The following is a 17,161-nucleotide window of genomic DNA, read 5'->3' on the forward strand; positions in this document are numbered from 1 at the left end:
TTTTTTTATTTTACTTTCTCTTTTTCCTGCAAAAGACTTCCTAAAACTTCCTAACTCAAATAACTATGCTAGCTCAGGAACTTTCAGTAACAGAGGAAGAAACTTTAGGACCCACAGACTTGACTGCTGAACACTGTCTTCTTCATGTTAAACAACAGAGACCAGAAGAACCCACTCCTGACATAACCACCTTATGGTGCTGAAGCTACTCAAGGCAGACTGATACAAATTTCAGCTCTACAGATCCCCCAAGAACTAATATCATGCCCTCTGAAGATAATTGGAGATAGAATTATTTCCTCACAAATGTAACTGCATTGTGTGTGGAACAGAACTTATAGAATATATGTATGTATGTATATGTGTGTATATACAAAGAGTATATTTGTTGGAATGGCTTACAGGCTGTGATCTTGCTAGTCCAATGTGGCTGTCTACTGATAGAAAGTCTAATAATCTAGTAGTTGTTCAGCCCATGAGGTGGGATGTCTCAGCTGGTCTTCAGTATATTCTGGAATCCTGAAGAAGTAGGCTCTAATGTCAGTGAAGGAATGAGCTTCCTAGCAATACTGAGGGCAAGCAGGTGAAGAGAACAAGCTTCCTACTCCCATGTCAGTTATATAACCTGTCAGCTGTAAGTGTGGCCCAGAGTTAAAGTGGATCCTTCCACCTCAAAATATTTGATAAAACTGTGTCTTCCCACCTCAAAAGACCTGGATTAAAAGTGAGTCTTCCCACTTCAAATGATTTAATTAAGAAAAAAATCCATCACAGGCATACCCAGCTGCCTGGGTTTTAGTTCGTTCCAGATATAGTCGAGTGGACAGCAAAAATATCCATTACAATGTGTATTTTCATGTAGTTGCTTGTATGTCATTCTATGTTGGAATAGCATGAAATGGAATTCAACTGCCCCTAGAATTTCCCAAAATAACTGAGAAACAAACCTGAGCCCACTTTGGTTATTTTCTTTCATTCATTTATTCTGTGCTTCAACATTTCAAAAAAAAATTAATATTTTGATTACCTACATTAAATGTGTGTAAGAGAGAATATGCAAATAGAAATGCTTTGGTAATACATTTAAAAGCCTTCTAAGTATATACTTAGAAACAGAGATCCATTTACCTTCTTAAGATGTATGAAAATGGGATTTGTGGATCTATTAAATGTTTCATAAAAATTGTAAATGCTATTTGTTTATATAAAACAAAATTCACTGAAGTAATAAGATAAAAATCTTATTAGATTATAAGATTTGACATTGGACACAGAGATTTAATGATTATTTCTTTCCCAAACATGTTCTTAAAATTATTACTTTTTAATTTAATTTTTAATTAGTTCATGTGCAGCATTCATGAGTAACAAAAATAATAGGACATAAAGGTGTTTGATATTAGTTTGATGCCTAAGTGTAATATATAGTAAGTCCTTGTTGGACTAATTGCTATGTCTTATTTCTTTTGCAGGAATATTCTTAGTATGTAAATGTTAAGTACAAGGTTTTTATAAATAGCTGTACTACATGTAAGATGAGAGTTATATGTATTTGTCAAATATCTCTGTTACGTTTCCAGTTCATGTTGAGAGTTACAGTCCATGCAATACCAATAAACAGTAAAATTCAAAATCAAGTAAACTTACTCTACATGTTATTAATAAGGTATTAGTTACTAGTATTATCTTAATACCTTACATTTCTAGAGTAAATTTTAACTTAAGGCTATAACACTAAGGCAAAAACAATTGCCTGTGCACTCATCATTCAAAGATTGAATTTCCAGGATTATCTTGTACAATTTAACTTAAAGATGCCATTTAAAAACTAAGATGCTGATTTCTGCTCACTCTGCTTAAAGCCTCACCAATAATCAGCTCAGGCTCAATGTCTTTAAGATCAAAGGTCTCCTACTTTATATTTAAAATTGTATCTAAAAATACTGCTTTTTGTGTTAAAGATTGCTAATGCTGTTATTATGTGGTCTGCCCAACAGTCTAATATAAAACTGAAAAGCAATACAAAATCTTTGATTTTTTCAAAGTCTCTTTGTATATAGTTATATATGAAAACAGTGTAAAAATATTCCCATATTATGTATATTTATATATAGTAAATAGTATATGTATATGCATATATATCTTATGTGCCATATATTTTATGTTTGTATTTTATATTGTTCCTATGGTACAAAGTGGTATATATGTAAATGGTCACGTTAATTAAAACTGCCAAGTGAGCCAATTGTAGTTTGTAGTGTAGTTAAAGGTTTAAAACAACAACAGTCAGACAAATAGCTTCAGTCACATGATTGGTTGGTAAATCACTGCCTCATCTCTGATTCTATTGAGTGCTTTCAAAAATCCCTATTGCTTGAAAGATAAAGTGGCTCTCATGGCTTCTGCTCCATGGTACAACTGTCATGGACAATTGACCTCATCTGGGAGATGATCCTCTAGGCCAGTGGTTCCCAACCTTCCTAATGCTGTAACCCTTTAAAACAGTTTCTCATGTTATGGTGACACCCCCCCACCACCACCACAAAATTATCTCCTTGCTACTTCATAACTGTAATTTTGCTACTGTTGTGAATCATAATGTAAATATTTGTGTTTTACAATAGTTTTAGATAACCCCTGTGAAAGGGTCGCTTGACCCCCAAAGGGGTCACAACCTACAGGTTGAAAATCGCTGCTGAAGATTTGTAAACATAACTTAGGCCTATGGCTTCAGTTTTGTTTCAGAAATTCTTGTTTATAGTTTCTGAGTGTCTGACTTCCAACTAAGAAACTGAGTTGTAAGTCAGGTTTATTAAAATCTGTTTCTGTCCAGCTTTATCAAAGTATTATATAATAGCTAAAATTTGAAACATAATTCAATGTTCAATTCAGGTGTAACTGACCTTCTGGCTGTTAAGTAAGCATACTTGGGGGCCAAGAGGACCAATATTTTGGCGCTTACCCTCCAATGTCAGTTTGCTCCCAGGAATTGTAGGATGTCTCCCAAGGGTCCTGAAGCTCTGGAAAGTTAGCTGTCCTCTTGACCAGAGAGCATGGGGATGCAGACAGTGTACATTCTGCAAAGAGGTGAGTGAAGAGACAGAGAAGGAAGTTTCAGTCAGCAAGGCGTTGACTCAACCTCAACAGACAACAGGACTAGCGGTAAAGAAAGGCTAAAGGACTCAGAGACACATCCTGAGTCCAAATGACCCCTGAGGATCAGATCCTCAACTGGCCTTAACACACATATTCACATACACACACACACACACACACACACACACACACACACACACACACACGTTTGATTGCTTATATGTTCTTAAACACTGAGTAGGAAAATGTAACCAAAATATTCAAAATGATTGGAAATAGTATATTTTTAAAAGACTAAACTAGATTAAAACAACAACAAAAGATGATGATCCAATCCCTTGAAGGCTTCTCCATTGTACCCTAAATATGATTGTTGACATGCCAGGTAGAGTAACCAGTTGTAATCAGGTTAAAGGACTCCCATGCTCTCCTAGCTGTAAACAAAATGCTGCTTATCTATGTCCTACATTTCTGCTAATGGCTCCCTTGCTTTACAAGATTTGCAAAATCAGACTAAGACCACACCAATACCACTATCCTCCAAATCAACAGCTTTAGAATTAGATCTCTGGATTTCTATAGAAAAAAAAAAAGGGGGGGGTTATATTTATTATACTATTAACTGATTCTATTAATCTTGGACCTTGTGTAATTAACTGCTGATTTTATTTTAGCTCCTATTTACAGTCAACCAACACTCAGATAGTCCTGTAGGAATCTAATGTCATCTACCGAGTTCCCACTGATCACTCTTCTAGGCCTGAAATTCTCCAATAGTGGACACTCTAAACCCTCTGCACTCCCACCTTATTTAATGTCTATTTCTCTTTGACCACTCCTGCTTTTATTGTTTCTCCCTCACATCTCCATCCAGGTGCAGTCAAGGACTCCTCCCTTTTCTAGCCACACCTGGCTGGTCTACCAATGGGACCCCCCCACATCAATGCACTTCCAAGGTCTCTTCGATAGGCCCACTGGGGGGTTATCATTCAGCGGGAAGCAAGACAAAGGGCCAGGGAGAATAACTGGCCCCTTATCTAGGATGATTCTTTCCCAGAAGCCCCTGCTTCAGTACAACTGTTCACAGAGCTTCTGTCAATGCTTTGGAGACCTCCCCACCCCTACCGCCACCACTACCCGCCCGGCTCTGCCATGTGTGCTGTGTCCCAATTCTGAAAAACTTAGCTTTCCCATTCCTTTTTCTGTCAGATACTGATGCTCCTGCAGCTCAGTCCAGCCTCACTTCTGCTGTGCTGTTTGCCAACCCCCACTGCAGAAGGAGTGGCTTCCTCTCCTCTTCTCCACTTCCCCGAGCCAAGAGTTACTGCTTCCTGTGCTGTTGTGTTTCTCTCTAACTCCAACAGAACTGTTCTCAAACTTCCTCCCATGTCCATTTCTTATTTCTTTTATTAACAAGACTAAGAATCCACAAATGGGAAGCCCAGTTTCCCTTAATGGATTGATGTTTTCAATGCTTGGTTCCTGGCTAGTGGTATTTTGGTGTTATTTTGGTAGGCTGTGGCACCTTTATGAGGTAGGATCAGGTTGGTAGGAATTTGAAGGCTATAATCCAAACCCTGGTCCTGACCCCATTTCCTACTTCCTGGACCACCCCCAAGCATGAATCAACTCCACTATGCTAGGTCAGTACCATTTGCCAAGAGATGATGTTGCCCATAGTGGGTTGGGCTCCTCTCCATTAATTAACAAGCAAGACGGTCCCCCACAGATGTGCCCACAGACCAATCCAGGAAACTCCTCAATTAAGACTTTCCTGTAAGGCAATTGTAGGCTGTATCAAGTTGACAATTAGACTAACTAAATCAATCTTCATTGTCAACTTGATGGATTTTATAACCAGCCAGGAGACAGACCTCTGGGGTGTATCCAAGGAGGTTTAGTAGGCCTATCCTAAAAGTTGGCATTATTATACCATAGGCTGGGGACCTGAACTGAATGAAAAGAAAGAAAAAAAAAGTAAGAGAGACATCCAGAGAGAAAAACATTCATTCGTCTTTCTCTACGTTTTAGCTAAGGCTCCCACCACCAGGCCTTCCCTCACATGATATACCCTACTCCTCCCAACTGTGAGTCAAAATAAACCGTTTTCCCCCTTAAGTTGTTACTAAGATACTAGCATTGTCTGTCTCTGGAGGGCACCCATCCCTAAAGACACTAGCTACTGTTTCAGATTGATTACATCGAGAGAAAACTGTCTGAGAAGACAAAGACGAATATGACAGTTCGTTATCACCATCAACCTTTATGAAGCATGGACCACTTCTTGACACATCATCTAACATGTTATATATCTCACAAGGACCCTACAATGTTTAGGTTTTATCTGTTAGGTGGACAAATTATTTCCTGCTGCACAATGCGTTAAATGGAAGAGCTTAGTTTCCAAATGAGGTCAAACCAATTCCCATGTCTTGCTTGGGTCTGCGAGTTGGTATATGGGACTGAATGGTTTTCCTCTCTATTCAAGATTCGGAGATGTTGTTTCCCATCAATAAATCTCTATTTTCTTGCCCTAGCCTCCTTTTGCTGAGTTCCTACCCTTGATGCCACCCACTGCTTCGGAATTTGGACTCAGCCTGTTCTGTTCAGTGCAATTCAGATCCCGACTCTCCATAGCCCCGCCTCACCTGACCCATGCATGCATCTTGTATTTCTTTCTCTAGTTTGACCTAAAGAAAAAGTATTGACTCCAGCCTCATCTCTGACATCAGAGGATCACCCAGCACCTCTTTTTACATGACTCCTTACTGCCCAGCAAGTCTTCTATTTTATGGCCCATCCAACACACCCTACATGCTACAGAAACCTTTTTCCTTTCTTTCATCAAGTGTCCCTTACTGGCCCAAAGACAAATGACAGGATGTGAGCAGCAGTGTAAGGAGAAATAAGGCTGCAGACATTTGAGAAAACGATACTTTGACCCATAGTTTTAAACAACACTGCACCAGATAGACAATAGTTTCACTTCCAAGGATTATGGCCATTTAAGTCTGAAGGAGTCAATGTCTGTCTTTCTTGATGCGATGGCTTTTTTGGTTGTCAACTTTACTACATCTGGAATGAACTACAACCCAGAAATGGAAGGCACATCTGTGAGAGATTATTTTTGCTTGGTTTGAAGTGGGTGGATCCAATTTTCGTTCCGAACTTTGAGGCAGGAAGACACACACCTTTGATCTGGATCTTAGGTGGGAAGATACAACTTTAATCTGGGCCACACCTTCTGCTGGAAGCCTATATAAGGATGTAGAAGAAGGAAGCTTTTGTTCTTTGCCTGCTTGCTCTGGCCTTGCTAGCACGTCCATTCCTTCACTGGCACAGAAATTCTTCTTTGGAATTTCAGCATCTACTGAAGGGCAGCTGAGACATCCAGCCTTGTGGACTGAGGAACTTCTGGATTCATGGACTTTCTGTTCATAGCCTTCCTTTATCAAATTAGTTGGACTGTAATTGTAATAAATTTAATAAATAAAATTTTAGTAAATTAAAATTTAGTAAAAGTAAAAATTTAATAAATCTAATAAATAAAATTTAATAAGTTTTATAAGTATATATAAAGATTTATTATGTATTGAAATATATATATAAAGAGATTTATTCTATAACTTTGAGGCAGGTAAGCCAGAAGCACTGGGCCACACCTTAAGCAAACAATGAGCTGTGACATGACAGAGAGCACTCTGGCCAGAGGAAATCTGACCCATAAACTCCAAGCTGGAAAATGATGACAGGCAGCACAGAGCCAACCAAGAAATACCACAGCAGCTAGGAGCAAAAGCCCACCAAAAAGTCCCATATATACTCTAGAGAACCATAATATACCCAGTGCATGTACGTGTATGTGTATACTTGCCTGTCTGTGTAACTATCTATTTGAATGAGCAAATGGAATCTTCAGAGAAACATTCCTATGCAGAACTGACTGCTCTGCCTTCCTAAGTTCCATGGTACTGTGGCCTGTTTCCCTCCATCATGTCAATGGCCCATCCTTTCTCCGGAGCTCAAGCACCAAGGTGCCCAAGGTAGACGAAGCATCAACCCAGCTCATTGCCAAGGGAGCAATTGCTGAGAGTCCTAAGACTTTTCTGAAGCACCAGCGACTGCAATGACTAACTTGGCATCAACATCACCACCATTGTGTCACCCCTGTTCTTCAAAGCATGATCGCAAAATGTCCCCTTATGTTGATTCTAATTTAATCCATTGGTTGAGTTAGATTGGGCTAAACTCATTGCGTGTGTGAAGATCTAGAAGTTCAAAGAGGTATGTAGCATGAATCTTAAAAGGTAATTGTTAATAAAAACAAACCCGAAGACAGTTATTTGGGTGAATGCTGGAAGATCAGAGACACAGAACAAGTCACGGCTATCTCACCTTGCTAGTTCCTCAGCTGATCCTTTTTCCTCAGGCTGGAAGTTTCTGAGTCCTCCTCCACATGAATCTCAGCTGAACTGTGTTGCTCCAAAGCCTGAACGCTTAACCAACCAAAGGCTTAACTAACTACATGCTTTACTCCTCCAGTTCCTGGTCCTCAGGCATTATATACCTTTCTCTTTCTGCCCCCACTCCCTGGGATTAAAGGTTGGGTTTCTGGGATTAAAGGCGTGGGTCACCATGCTTAGCTGTTTCTAAAGTGGCCTTGAACACACAGAGATCCACCTGGCTCTGCCTCCCAAGTGCTGGTTATTAAAGGCATGCACCACCACCGCCCAACTTCTGTTATGGCTTACTCTTCCCATTTTCTAGCCACCATTTTTGGCTTTGTTCTAGTGGCTGTCTGTTCTCTGACCCCAGATATGTTTATTTTGGGGAACACACAATATTTCAGGGAACACAATACCCTCCACAGAGGTCAAACACTAAGCTAAAATCCGTGCTAATTATCTAGCCTCCTGACTTTTAGGCAAGACTTGTCCCATTACATCCCGTTGTGTGTGGTCAGGATTGTATAACACCATACACAGGCAAGCAATGTGATGTGGTGATAAGGAACAGTAAATTTTGAGACAGACAAAATTACCCAAAAAATCTTAAGATTCACAACTTTGCTATATGCTACTTGCTGGGTCTTGGACAAGTGTTTAATTGAAATATATTTTTTCACATATAAATTGAGCTCAAAAATCTACCTATAATGCTGAAGATAAAATAGAATAAACCAACACCTGTGGAGTACTCAACATCTGTATGATGCTTGACACAAAAGCAAAGGATTAGTAAGTGAGGATTCTTCTATTGCAAAAAAGGACACAAAGCCTTCTTCAGCTCCATGATAAGTTCTGAAGAGCACAACAATTCAAGTAACTTACGGGAGAGCCCAGCCTAAATGGATCGGTAGCTAATTTTGCATTTCTTAACATGTAGAACTTCTGTGTATGGGACTGAGCATGAATATTCATACATTCTCTTCTAGAGCACTATTACTATTGTTTTGCCTTTCTAAACTCCCACCGGGTGAGCTAACGTGATATTCAACGTATGTAACTGGAATGATATTCAATGTATGTGACTCACTACCAGGTTGGCCAGGTTGCTCAGTAGGTAAAAGAACCTCTCACCAAGCTTGGCCACTTGATGTCAATCCTGAGGACTCACACGGTAGAAGGAAAGAACAGAATCCTGCAGGTTGTTCTCTGGACTCCACATACATGCTGTGTTATATAAATGTGTGTGTGTGCGTACACACACACACACACACACACACACATTAAATAAATGTAAAAAAAAATGAAAACAAAACCAAAACATTCTGGAACAGAGCTCTCCACGAGGATAAGAGACAATGACTATGTATCCATGCACAGGTATTCTAGCACCAGTAAAAGGGAGATACCAGTATTTCTTAAAGGCCACCTTCTTTAGGTAGTCACGTCCCTTTCCCTGCTTGAGTTAGCTTATTGAGCCGGACACTGCAGAGTTCTAGAGCCCTGGAGTTGGAATTGAAGAAACAGTCTGGCAGAGAGCTGTGTAATGGGGAGCTCCACACAGGCCTTCTAAGAGCCCTGCTCTGGGTAGGAAGAGCTGGCTTCATGACCTCCTCGGTCTGCCACTGCTTTGGAATGCCCTATGAGAGCACGGTCTCAGCTCCAGATTCAAAAGGACAGCACCCGGGGAGCGTTAGCCAAGCTACAAACCTTTCCAAGATTCTCCTGAAGGAAGGGCTGAGAGGCATGTTTTTATGTCTGCCACAAAGCAAACATAGCAGAGGAGACAATCTGAGCCTGGCACACACACCTCAAAGTGAGGACAAGTTACAACTAGAAGGAGTGAAGGTATACAGTGAGGTCATTTCTAACGACCTCACCACCTCTCTGCTTAGTGGGTTTGGGTGTGCGCAGGTTTCCTGAGGCTTTAGAAACGTGTTTTGAGGTTGACCTATCATCACAGAAGAGAAAGCAAAGCTACAGAAAGCATTGCCAGCCACCGGAGCCCTGTAGTCATCAAAGGTCACCAAGGTCACCAATCACACCACCTGTCCTCCTTGCAGTCTTTTCCTGAATGTTGTCCACAGAGTTACAAGGCCTACAGGTGCACACACACACACACACACACACACACACACACACATACACACACACACACATACACACACACACACATACACACACACACATACACACACATACACACACACACACATACACACACACACACACACACACACATACACACACACACACACACACACACACACACACACACACAGAGCACGAGAGAGTGTTTGCAGGCACAATCTGTGGTCTAACCTTAAGGCTAGAAGACGCTACTTAAACAAGAGACCTTGTGTTGATGTCTGTGCATGGGAATTGCTGCTCACTGATGTAGACTCTTCTGATGGCTTTCCAGGTTGGCTAGTTCCATTCAAACCTGAAGCCCATCTGCACCCCATCCTTTCTTTGGATTTATCTTCTGTTCTGACTTCAACAGAATGTTCCCTCAAGACAACCATATTGGGAGACTTCTTCTGAGCTAAGGATTGGGGAACTTGATTTTTGTCTGGAACAAGGAAAGCCTCTGCACTTGGTAGACAATCCTGCTTGCAGAGCTGGAGGTCTAAATCAATGCCTTCTTCCTCCAAAGATCTATACTAATATACTTAGTTCTATTGAACTTCATTAAATATGTGTTGTTATTTTTATTCATGCTTAAAATTATTCTGAGTCTGTTCTACAAGAAAATGAGTATTGAAGCTGGGAAGCTAGACTGGAGAGACAGCTCATCATCTAATAGCACTTCCTCCTGAGGACCAGGTTCAATTCCCAGCACCCACATGGCAACTGACAACCATCCATAACTCTAGTTCCAGAAGATCTGATGCCCTTTTCTGGCCTTGGTGGTCATTGCACACACACACACACACACACACACACACACACACACACACACGGTGCACAGATATACTTGAATGCAAAACACCCATATATGTAACATGACAATAAAGGTTAAATTTTATATATATATATATATATATATATATATATATATATATATATATATATATATATATATAGAGAGAGAGAGAGAGAGAGAGAGAGAGAGAGAAAGCTGGTGACAAAGGTTCGAATTAGGTTGGATGAACATGTCCCTAAGTGGGAGGTGTTTGATGAAATCCAGCCTTGCATCTTAAAATGAGGATCCAGTGAGCCCTGCCCTGAGCCTGCCAAGCAAAGCTCTTGGGAAACTTCTCAGTGGAATGCTTTCCTGTTGACTTGGGCTTATATGCTCTCTTAACACCAGGGGAAACTGAGGATGTGCCCCAAGCCCCACTGGGTTAAGCTAAAGACAGCGGTAGCATTTAGAAAGTGCCATTCTGGGGCATCGTGAGTCTAAGGAATGAAATGAAGTGTATGCTTCCACATAGGCCCCCAGTTCACTCTCCTGACAGCCCATCAGCCCCTCAGGCAGTTTGCAGGACGAAGAGCATATCCCAGGTATATGTGACTTGAAAAGGAATGACTTTCCAGTCACCAAGTTAGGCGAAGTAATCCACGTACTGCTTGTAACCTAAGAGGAAACTATCTCTGAAATCTCTTCTCGAGCAAAAACCACTAAGAGACTCATAAATGGCGATTTAGAAGATGACTGTGCAGGCACTGAAAAAAAAAAAACAAAACCAAGTTCAAGTTGTCTCAGCTCTACTAACAGGTTTGCAGAAGTCTGGGTTCTCCCTCACAGACATTACCACTTGAGTTTTAATTAGAAGAGGAGTTCTCTTCTGGAATATCTAACACCTTTCTTGCCAAGGAGTAAAGGAACCTCACAGCCCATCAAAATCTGGGAGAATTCAAAACAGAACTTGGGGTTTGGGGTCACCAACCTGCGATAAAATTCTGCCTACCTCAAAATTTCCACCTCTCCCCATCTACCGTGGTCCCTCTCCTCTAGCTCTAATAAAACACCGTGACCAAAAGTGGCCTATGGTAGCGTTTGTCTACGGTTACAGAAGTAACTGTTAGAGCCTTACTGTTACAGAGGACTGAGTTCTTTGCCGTGGGAGGCATGGCCACAAGCAGCAGGCATGGCAGAAGGAGCAGGGAGCCTAGAGATTACATTTTTCACTCCAAAGGCAAACCGGAAGTAGGATGAGGCTTTTAATCTCAAAGCCCACCCCCAGTGACGTATTTCCTCCAGCAAGGCCATACTGCCTAAACATCCTCCACCAGTACCACAAACTGGAGATCGAAGTGTTCAACAATCCGTGCCTATGTGGGGCATTTGTCATTCAATCATCACACCATCTTTTCATACAAAATAGGCACAATGCATAGGACCCTTGCATGGATGCCAGGTACTCTAAAGGTGGTAACTCATATGAATTGTTTGCACGTAAGGTGCAATGGGGAAAATGGCAGCTTCCTTCCATCTATAAAGTGAAACCATGATGGATTTATTATCGCTATTAATTGCTTACTTTAAAAGGCTGGATGAAGTAGATTTTATGGTGTCATAGGGGGCATAGGTGCATAAAGTGAAAAAGAATGACGCTCTTTAAGAGCGCAGTGACATCCCAGAGAACATACTTCCCTAAAGGTGAAAGCCAGCACCACTCTCCTCTAAGAAATGCTAGCTCTGTATACAGAAGGCAGAGAAACATGCTCCATGTGCATCGGCTGCTGCACTTCCATATGCTCCCGGGGACAGATCTCACGATCCTGGAACCCATAGCCAATAAAAAATACCAGCTCTGAGGGGCATGCTGAGAAACAGTCTAGGACAATTTACCAACCTTTATGTGATCCTAAAAGAAAGTCCAGTGCTCCACATGATGGCAAAGGAGTTAGCATGTAAGAGAAAGTACTTCACCTCAGTAATCTATTTCTCTGTCTTAAATGATTACAAATCCAGAGGATTGGAACAGTAAATGCCTTAGCATCTCATGGATTCTATGGTTCTCAGTTCAAGGAGTGGCTTAGCTGACTTGGGACCAAGATGTCCCCTGAAACTGAAGTCAAGGTGTTGGATGGGCTTGCAATTTTCTACAAACTCACCTAGGAAGAGATCCACTTCCAAGGTCAACCCACACTGCCTGGAAGACTCCACAGCGCTTTCTTGTTGACTACCTAGAGACTACCTAGATGTCTTCATACTATGGCAATTGGCTCTCCATTCTCCAAGGTGGCTCATGACATCACAGCTGGCGCCTCTCAGAGCAAATGAATCAAAAAAGAGAGGGGAAGAATGCTCCCCACACAGACCCAATAGTCTTTTCAGAACATAACAGATATATATAATTCCATTGTTCCATTCTGCTCTCCTCCCCAAAAGTTAATCACTAAAAGCAGCCCTTAAAGTCAAGGGGAGATGAATTGCATGCCATCTAGTGAGGAAAAGAGAAGCTAAGAAAATACTGATCTATCTTTAAAACTACCACATGCATTGAAGAGAAGAACCCAGTTGTAGAGACAGGGGCCTATCAGCGGTTGTTCTAGGGAAGCTCTTAGATGAAAAAGACACGATAGCATCCAAACAGGCTGTTACTTACTCAGAGCAAAAAAACTAATGAGATCTGATCTCAAACTAGACACTGTTGTCTTTGCAGACTGTATTATCTTTTGTTTTGGGTCCTGAACCACATTTCCCAACCTCCTTTGTGGACCTGTGAGAATCAATCATAGCCAATTAAACATGGTCAGAAAAGATAGCTAACCCATGATGGTTAGTTTTAATTGCCAACTTGACACAATCTACATCCTCCTGGGAAAAGAGTCTCAATGGGGGATTGTTTAGATCAGATTGACCTGTGGGCATGTCTGTGGGGGATTGTGTTGATTATATTAATTGATAAGGAAAGATTCCACCTAAAAGTGGGCAGTACCTTTCCTAGGTTTTGGTCTTGGGTTGATTAAGAGTAGGAAATGTAGCCAGGCAGTGGTGGCACACACCTTTAGTCCCAGCACTCTAGAGGCAGAGCCAGGTGGATCTCTGTGAGTTCGAGGCCAGCCTGGGCTACCAAGTGAGTTCCAGGAAAGGTGCAAAGCTACACAGGGAAACCCTGTCTCGAAAAACAAAACAAACAAACAAAAACAAACAAACAAACAAAAAGAGTAGGAAATGTGAGTTGAGAGGTAGCCACACACATATGCTTTCTCTCTGATCTTGACTGTGGGTGTGACTAAATGCTTCAAGTTATGATGGATTATAACTTGGAGTTGTAAGCTAAGTAAATTCTTTCTCCCCAAAGTTGTTTTTTTTTTAATCCAAGAAATTCTATCACAGTAACAGAAATAAAACTAAAACCTTACTAGACAAGTCCCAGAAGTTCTCCACTATACTCCTAGTACTCAGGAGGTAGAGGTGAGTTCACTAGGAATTTAGAGTTAGCTTTGGCTACACAATGACTTTGAGACTCTGTCTCAGAAACCAAAATAGAACAACAAAAAAGTCTTCCATATCCTTATTTTTCTTAGATGAATGAAAATACTAATTACTATACTAAAATACTAATATAATTACTATTATAGATACAAATATATCAATATAAATACTATAATGCTAATATAAATTACTATACTAAAATACTAACACTTCCTTAAGAAGACTTAAGGACTCAGTGAAATGAAGTCATAATGAAAAGGAGTCCAAGTCTCACAATGAGTAACTGAAAATTTGCCAGAGTAGCAGCAGCTAATATGAATTAACACAAGCAAGATAATCTTTTATTATTTGAATCACTGGGGACTGGGGTGTGTTTGCTATAGCAACTGTTCTGATCTATTCTAACTAATTCACCATATTTTATGGGATTCAGTGTTAGCACCTCATTACTATAATGAAATGTTTGGGATAATTAACTTATAAAGAAGAAACTTTTATTCTAGTTCATGGATGTCCCTGTACACACTTGATTGGCCATATTGCTTTGATACTAAAGCAAGGCAGCAAGTCATTGTGGGAGCATGGGATGGGGAAAGCGGGGGGGGGGGGGGGGGGGGGGGAGGAGGAAGAGGAAGGATCTGGAACACCACAACCACCTTCTAGACACACCCAAATGACCTAAAGACCTCTCTTAAGAGCTTGCCTCCTAAATACATCACCTCTTTCCTATATTCCACCCTGGGAAGCAAGCCTCTAACACCTGAACCTTTGGGAAACTTGGTAGACACCCAAGTTAGAAGAAAATGTAGATTAGATAATGCTAAGTCAATAGGGCAGTGGTCCTCAACCTTCCTAATGCTGCGGCCCTTTAATATAGTTCTTCATGTTAGGGTGACCTCCCAACCATAAAATTATTTTCACTGTTATTTAATGTCTGTAATTATGCTACTGTTATGGACTATAATATAAATATCTGATATGCAGAAAATCTGATATTTGACCCCCAAAAGGATTGTGACCCACAGGTTGAGAACCATTGCTATAGGCTGTTCTAAGCATGACTGAGCGAGCTTTTATTCATCTGAAGACTTGTAAAGAAATTCAAGAATAAACTTGGAAAGTGATTATCTAGAAGCTGTGCCCTATGACTGATTCGTTCCTGGTGATATTCAGATTCATAGAATGTTCTCTAGTGAGTAAGCCCCCATACTAATAAGAATATGGAATCATTTCAACATAAGATTAGTAATCAATTAAACACACACAATCTACTTACTTCTGGGAAAACCAATAGTAGGTGCCATAGATATGGTGAGATATGTGAGTTAGACAGGTCTGTGGTTCTTTCACATGTACAACTTACATCACTTTATGCTTCTCATTCAACTTCTTGGAGTTGGAGTTTTCTAATCTACTAAGATACTGTGATGATAATAATAATGACATCATTCACCTAAGATTGCAAAATGAATTAACTGAGATACATTAAAAATATATTTAAGCTATACACCATGTTTTAAGTATTTTTTTGTTGTTGTTGTTGTAATACTTTTTGAGGAGGGAATTTCTCACTTTGAGTCTTCTAGTTGCTTCTTATTATTATTTGTGTGTGCTTATGCTCCTGTGTATGAGTATGAGTACACATTTATTGTATGTATGTGGAGGTCAGAGGACAACTTTGAGAATCCATTCTCTCCTTCCTCCTACCATGTGGTTTCCAGGGGTTCAACTTGGGTCATCAGACTTGGCAGCAAATATTGTTGCCTGCTGGGCCATCTCACTGGTCCATGAAGGCTCTTTACCAAGGTTCATTGAAACAATCTCCTACAGATCCCACTGAAAGCCTTTACTGAGGTAGAATTACTTTGTTGGAAACCACAGGACACAACCACTGAAAACACATGTGTTATGATACAAAAACCTGACTTCCAACAAGAACTAAGAGGAGGAGAGTCACTTAGACATTCCTGTCACTTAGCTTGTCCCTGGAGATGGCTGCTGTCCTGAAGTATGATGCTCCAGTAATGTATATAAAAAGTGGAAGGTAATGACCATAACCTTGGAACTTCGGACTTGACTGTCCTTGACTGTCCCAGAGATTAGCTGGTAGTACAACATATTCATGGGTGATGAAGAGCTCAGGCTGTACCATGCAGATACCACCCTATCCAGAAAAAGTGCTCTTTGGTAATATTGTGTTCCCCAATATATTGTGCACCCCAATAAACTTATCTGGGGTCAGGGAACAGAACAGCCACTAGATATAGAGGCCAGAAAATGGTAGCACGCACACACACACCTTTAATCCCAACATTCCAAAGGCAGAAATCCATCTGGATCAATGTGAGTTCAATGTCACACTGGAAATAGCCAGGCCTAGTGACACACACCTTTAATCCCAAGAAGTGATGGCAGGAAGCAGAAAGATATATAAGGCATGAGGACCAGGAACTAGAGCTGGTTAAGCTTTTAGGCTTTTAGCAGCAGTTTAGCTGAGATTCATTCTGGATAAGGACTCAGAGGCTTCCAGTCTGAAGAAATTGGAATCAGGTTCAGCTGTGACTTGTTCTGCTTCTCTGATCTTCCAGTGTTCACCCCAATACCTGGCTTCAGGTTTGTTTTTATTAATGAGACTTTTTAAGATTAATGCTACAATGGTCTGTTCTAACACTGGCACAGAAATAAGTCAAGTGGAGTCTCGGTTGTGCTGGACCTTTATCCACTCCTGAGGTCTAACAGCCAGGCTGATGAGCAAACTGCTAAGATCTAGAGACCAGGTATGGTTTGAGGAAGAACAACTCTGGGATGAGATTACAAGGGAAAATGAGACACAGAATATTGCCATTGTCTGAAACAGCCAAGAGTGTTGGAGTAAAGAAGTAGGAAGGAGACATCACTAAAAATTCTACCATAACAAGAGCCAATGTTAGCAAATGTCTGTCCAAGAGGTGGCCCTTCACGCACCCTGTCAGGTGGCAGACTGCCTTGCATTTACAGAAAGGTACCGTCAAGATTGGTCATGGATACAAAGAGCTGGGAAAGATGGAGATGGGGAAAGTGGTCACAGACTGACCCAAAAAGCTTCAAACAAGTCAAAGAGGGCACATCAGAATGATGGAAGACAAAACATACAGTGAAGAATACTCGTGACTCAGGAAACCAAATACCATAGTTTTCAAATTCATGAAGCAAAACCTCCAGAAATCAGAAGAAACCTATCAATAGGGGT

The 17,161-nt window shown here is 40.7% G+C and overlaps 1 long non-coding RNA gene across 1 annotated transcript in view; it reads right to left on the minus strand.

Annotated features, from left to right (window-relative positions):
* The window catches only part of LOC118586576, a 54,542-nt gene that overhangs the window by 14,656 nt on the left and 22,725 nt on the right, over nt 1-17,161 (minus strand). The window contains exon 2 of the long non-coding RNA XR_004945385.1: nt 2,963-3,077. This is a non-coding gene — a long non-coding RNA (uncharacterized LOC118586576). The remainder of the gene's footprint in view (nt 1-2,962; nt 3,078-17,161) is intronic.

This window comes from Onychomys torridus, chromosome 7 (genome assembly GCF_903995425.1).
Source record: "Onychomys torridus chromosome 7, mOncTor1.1, whole genome shotgun sequence".
Taxonomy (NCBI): Eukaryota; Metazoa; Chordata; class Mammalia; order Rodentia; family Cricetidae; genus Onychomys; species Onychomys torridus.